Below are 5,789 nucleotides of genomic sequence, written 5' to 3'. Positions count from 1 at the left end.
AGACTCTAAAACAGAACTTGAGAGTCACCTTACCTTCCCCTTTGACCTTTGTAGATTTCCTTCTTGCTTGCCAGCTTAGGAAGTGCATTTTTCCAGAACTCTCATCAGGATTCTTAGAACTGAAGAAAGGTGTTTTTCTCTTCCAAGAAAAAAGAAAATAAATTCTTGGAACTGAACTGATTAGTCTGGTAAATCTTAAGACGTCTTAGAGTTGAACACTGAAACACCTCAGTTCAGTTCAGTTCAGTCACTCAGTCGTGTCTGACTTTGCAACCCCATGAACCGCAGCACGCCAGGCCTCCCTGTCCATCAACAATTCCTGGAGTCGACCCAAATCCATGTCCATTGTGTTGGGGATGCCATCGAACCATCTCAGCCTCTGTGTCCCCTTCTTCTCCTACCTTCAATCTTTCCCAGCATCAGGGTCTTTTCAAATAAGTCAGCTCTCCACATCAGGTGGCCAAAGTATTGGAGTTTCAGCTTCAACATCAGTCCCTCAAATGAACACCCAGGACTGATCTCCTTTAGGATGGACTGGTTGGATCTCCTTGCAGTCCAAGGGACTCTCAAGAGTCTTCTCCAACACCACAGTTCAAAAGCATCAATTCTTCGGCACTCAACTTTCTTTATAGTCCAACTCTCACATCCATACATGACCACAGGAAAAACCATAGCCTTGACTAGATGGACCTTTGTTGGCAAAGTAATCTCTGCTTTTCAATATGCTATCTAGGTTGGTCATAACTTTCCTTCCAAGGAGTAAGCATCTTTTAATTTCATGGCTGCAATCACCATCTGCAGTGATTTTGGAGCCCAGAAAAAGAAAGTCAGCCACTGTTTCCACTGTTTCCCCATCTATTTGCCATGAAGTGATGGGACCGGATGCCATGATCTTAGTTTTCTGAATGATGAGCTTTAAGTCAATCCTCTTTCACTTTCATCAAGAGGCTCTTTAGTTCTTCACTTTCTGCCATAAGGGTGGTGTCATCTGCATATCTGAGGTTACTGATATTTCTCCTGGCAATCTTGATTCCAGCTTGTGCTTCTTCCAGTCCAGCATTTCTCATGATGTACTCTGCATGTAAGTTAAATAAGCAGGGTGACAATATACAGCCCTGACGTACTCCTTTTCCTATTTGGAACCAGTCTGTTGTTCCATGTCCAGTTCTAACTGTTGCTTCCTGACCTGCATACAAATTTCTCAGGAGGCAGGTCAGGTGGTCTGGTATTCCCATCTCTTTCAGAATTGTCCACAGTTTATTGTGATCCACACAGTCAAAGGCTTTGGCATAGTCAATAAAGCAGAAATAGATGCTTTTCTGGAACTCTCTTGCTTTTTCCATGATCCAGCGGATGCTGGCAATTTGATCTCTGGTTCCTCTGCCTTTTCGAAAACCAGCTTGAACATCAGGAAGTTTATGGTTCACATATTGCTGAAGCCTGGCTTGGAGAATTTTGAGCATTACTTTACTAGTGTGTGAGATGTGTGCAATTGTGCAGTTGTTTGAGCATTCTTTGGCATTACCTTTCTTTGGGATTGGAATAAAAACTGACCTTTTCCAGTCCTGTGGCCACTTCTGAGTTCTCCAAATTTGCTGACATATTGAGTGCAGCACTTTCACAGCATCATCTTTCAGGATTTGAAATAGCTTAACTGGAATTCCATCACCTCCACTAGCTTTGTTCATAGTGATGCTTCCTAAGGCCCACCTGACTTCACATTCCAGGATGTCTGGCTCTAGGTGAGTGTGAGTGATCACACCTTCGTGATTATCTGGGTCATGAAGATCCTTTTTGTACAGTTCTTCTGTGTATTCTTGCCATCTCTTCTTACTATCTTCTGCTTCTGTTAGGTCCATACCATTTCTGTCCTTTAACAGTATATTTACCGCTAACCACCATCTTTCATGAAGCATAAGGAAATCTTGTACCAGCTATGGAAGACTGCCCCTCCAGCATTTCACTTATCCACCACATTACTATTCATTACTTAACTGAATAATTTCACCATTAAGCACACATCCATCCTTGAGCCTAGTTCCAGGAGAATCCACTTTGCTTTATGTACAGAATCAGAAACACTGAGCTTAGACGCATGATCTGCATTCCTACTCCAAATTTATAGAGGTCATGTGCCCCCTCTGCATTTTGTTGAGATTTCTAGGGCTGTTCCACAATTTCAGGGTCCAATCATCTTCCTGGAGAAATTTCACTACTTGCCTTGTAGAAGCTGCACAATCAAGCCAGAAGCCACCTCTGGGGCATCCTTACCTATCAAGAGATTTAAATCCAAAGCAAGAGGCAAACTTTTATGCAAAATGAATAAAACAAAACCAGGTTGGGGAGGAAAGGAAGACTGCAAATATTCTGACATATTTCAAATGCCAAAAGCCCACAAGTCTATTTTCATGCATGCATGTATTCATTCATTTAAGGTTCCCATGAGGTTATGTTTGAACGTGTTATTTTGGGTCTCAGTCAGAAGCAATGGTAAAAAATAGATTATGTATTTGGCCAAGTGTGGCTACTCCTTGTCAATTGCTTCCACCCCTGTCATTTGTCTCTCTCAACATCTTTACCCTGATTTATTGTCCTGTACTTAAAATGACATTGTTTACTTATTTTTATAATCTTATAATAAAAGTATTATATTAATTTTGATAATATATAAATTATTTACTTTAGCCTAATTACATTCTTTCTTCTTAACAAGAAGATCTTGGTTACCTCTGTATTTAAGCTTCTCTCACAGTCTGTCATACAGTACCTGCTCAATAAATATTTGCTGAATAGTGAATGGATATATGAATGCAGAATTGGAATTTGAAAGAAAAATAAATATATATTTTTTTACTCAAAAGTATGTGCTATTATTTAACTATTTCAACTCATTTTCTGCATTCATAATTAGGGACCAGGTAACATTAATGTAGCATTTAGTAGGACCAGTACTCTCCACATGAATAAGACAGTATTAATATTAGAACACAGCTGACTTTTGAGCATAGAACTTTTCTATTAGGTTTTGATCAAGACCAAGTCTCCTTCATCTGGACAAAAAGAAAGAAAACCTCCTTTGAGTTCATTTTGACCCAGAGTTCATTTTGACTCCAATCCCCAGAAAATGCTCCCCTTTCCCTCTCCCTTTAAACTACACTCTGTGTCTGAACTTTCAGCATGTTTTCACTTCCCAACAAGCCTTTCACCAAACAGCTTTCACTCATGTCATCACGATCTCCAACCACTAAAACCCACGGAAACTCTTCTGCTCCCAACCTTCCTGAGCTCCTGGCATCATTAAATGCATCCCTTCCAAAAGCATCCTCAGGACTTCCCTGGTGCTCCAGTGGCTAAGATGCTGCACTCCCAATGCAGGGGGCCTGGGTTCAATACCCAGTCAGGGAACTAGATCCCACATGCTACAACTACAAAATTCTGCATAATGCAACTAAAAGACCTCATGTGCTGCAACTAAGACTCAGGGCAGTCAAATAAATAAGTAAATAAGACCCAGAGGGATGGTATGGGGAGGGAGGTGGGAGGGGGGTTCAGGATGGGGAACATGTGTACACCCGTGGTGGATTCATGTTGATGTATGGCAAAACCAATACAATATTGTAAAGTAATTAGCCTCTAATTAAAATAAATAAATTTAAATTTAAAAAAAAAAAAAAAGAACAGAAGCATCCTGTTCATGGTGCTAGCATGACACCAGTTTTTCTGCTTGTCTCCCTAAGGCTCTGAATGCTCCCTCAGAACCCCGTTGTCTCTTCTATTTCACCTTGAAGTGTAGTTCGTCCCCTTTGTTTCTCCCCTTTCTTCTTCCTCCCCATTTTCTAACCACGTCATTCATTCTCTGGCCTGTTTTAGCCATTGCACCTCCCTCGGCCACGGGTAGAAGACCTGTATGCCTAACTCTTAACTCTCCATCTTCATCCAGTTGTGGCAGAAGCACCTCCATCTTAACATGTTGCAAACCGGATGTGCACTCTTTCTCCCATCCTAGGGATTCCTCTCTTTGGGGATGGTCCCACCACCTACCCACACAGTTTATCAGGAATCATTTCTGATACTCCTTCTTCATGTCCACATCCCAACCAGACAGTTAAACATCTGACACTGTACTCCACTCTATTCCCATGGCCCCATTAGTCCTCACTTGCTATAACAATATAAGCTTCCTTAAAAGCAATTTGTCTCCATCAATTAGTTTACTAAAGATATCATTTTAAAACCCAAATCTGCTCATGTTTAAGCATTTCAATTTCTTTCAACTGCTGTTAGTATAAGACTCAAAATTCTTACCTGGGTATTTCACATTCTCATTCTTCCCTCCAATCCTCTGCCCATACCCGACATAGAAAACTCCCATTATGAAACTCTCAGTTTAAGTATATTTTCCACTGTAAACCCCTATCCTGATTCCCAGATAGGTGAGAGCTCCATTATCTGCTTTCTTAGCAGACTCTATACATGGACACTACCAGATGGTCAACACGGAAATCAGATTGATTATATTCTTTGCAGCCAAAGATGGAGAAGCTCTATACAGTCAGCAAAAACAAGACCAGGAGCTGACTGTGGCTCAGATCATGAACTCCTTATTGCTAAATTCAGACTTAAATTGAAGAAAGTAGGGAAAACCACTAGACCATTCAGGTATGACCTAAATCAAATCCCTTATGATTATACAGTGGAAGTGAGAAATAGATTTAAGGGCCTAGATCTGATAGATAGAGTGCCTGATGAACTGTGGAATGAGGTTCGTGACATTGTACAGGAGACAGGGATCAAGACCATCCCCATGGAAAAGAAATGCAAAAAAGCAAAATGGCTGTCTGGGGAGGCCTTACAAATAGCTGTGAAAAGAAGAGAAGCGAAAAGCAAAGGAGAAAAGGAAAGATATAAGCATCTGAATGCAGAGTTCCAAAGAATAGCAAGAAGAGATAAGAAAGCCTTCTTCAGCGATCAATGCAAAGAAATAGAGGAAAACAACAGAATGGGAAAGACTAGAGATCTCTTCAAGAAAATCAGAGATACCAAGGGAACATTTCATGCAAAGATGGGCTCGATAAAGGACAGAAATGGTATGGACCTAATAGAAGCAGAAGATACTAAGGAGAGATGGCAAGAATACATGGAAGAGCTGTACAAAAAAGATCTTCACGTCCCAGATAATCACGATGGTGTGATCACTGACCTAGAGCCAGACATCCTGGAATGTGAAGTCAGGTGGGCCTTAGGAAGCATCACTATGAACAAAGCTAGTGGAGGTGATGGAATTCCAGTTGAGCTATTTCAAATCCTGAAAGATGATGCTGTGAAAGTGTTGCACTCAATATGCCAGGAAATTTGGAAAACTCAGAAGTGGCCACAGGACTGGAAAAGGTCAGTTTTCATTCCAATCCCAAAGAAAGGCAACACCAAAGAATGCTCAAACTACCGCACAATTGCACACATCTCACACACTAGTAAAGTAATGCTCAAAATTCTCCAAGCCAGGCTTCAGCAATATGTGAACCGTGAACTTCCTGATGTTCAAGCTGGTTTTAGAAAAGGCAGAGGAACCAGAGATCAAATTGCCAACATCTGCTGGATCATCAAAAAAGCAAGAGAGTTCCAGAAAAACATCTATTTCTGCTTTATTGACTATGCCAAAGCCTTTGACTGTGTGGATCACAATAAACTGTGGACAATTCTGAAAGAGATGGGAATACCAGACCACCTGACCTGCCTCTTGAGAAATTTGTATGCAGGTCAGGAAGCAACAGTTAGAACTGGACATGGAA

General features: G+C 41.0%; 1 non-coding gene across 1 annotated transcript; it reads left to right on the top strand.

The window, feature by feature from the left end:
• Window positions 1-3,332: 3,332 nt before the first annotated feature.
• TRNAG-CCC (transfer RNA glycine (anticodon CCC)) lies at window positions 3,333-3,405 on the top strand. Its single transcript has one exon. It is a non-coding gene; the product is annotated as a tRNA-Gly (tRNA).
• The last annotated feature ends 2,384 nt before the right edge of the window (window positions 3,406-5,789 follow it).

This window comes from Bos indicus, chromosome X (assembly GCF_029378745.1).
Source record: "Bos indicus isolate NIAB-ARS_2022 breed Sahiwal x Tharparkar chromosome X, NIAB-ARS_B.indTharparkar_mat_pri_1.0, whole genome shotgun sequence".
NCBI lineage: Eukaryota > Metazoa > Chordata > Mammalia > Artiodactyla > Bovidae > Bos > Bos indicus.
The sequence above is the reverse complement of the archived record's forward strand: the minus strand, read 5'-3'. Positions and strand labels throughout refer to the sequence as shown.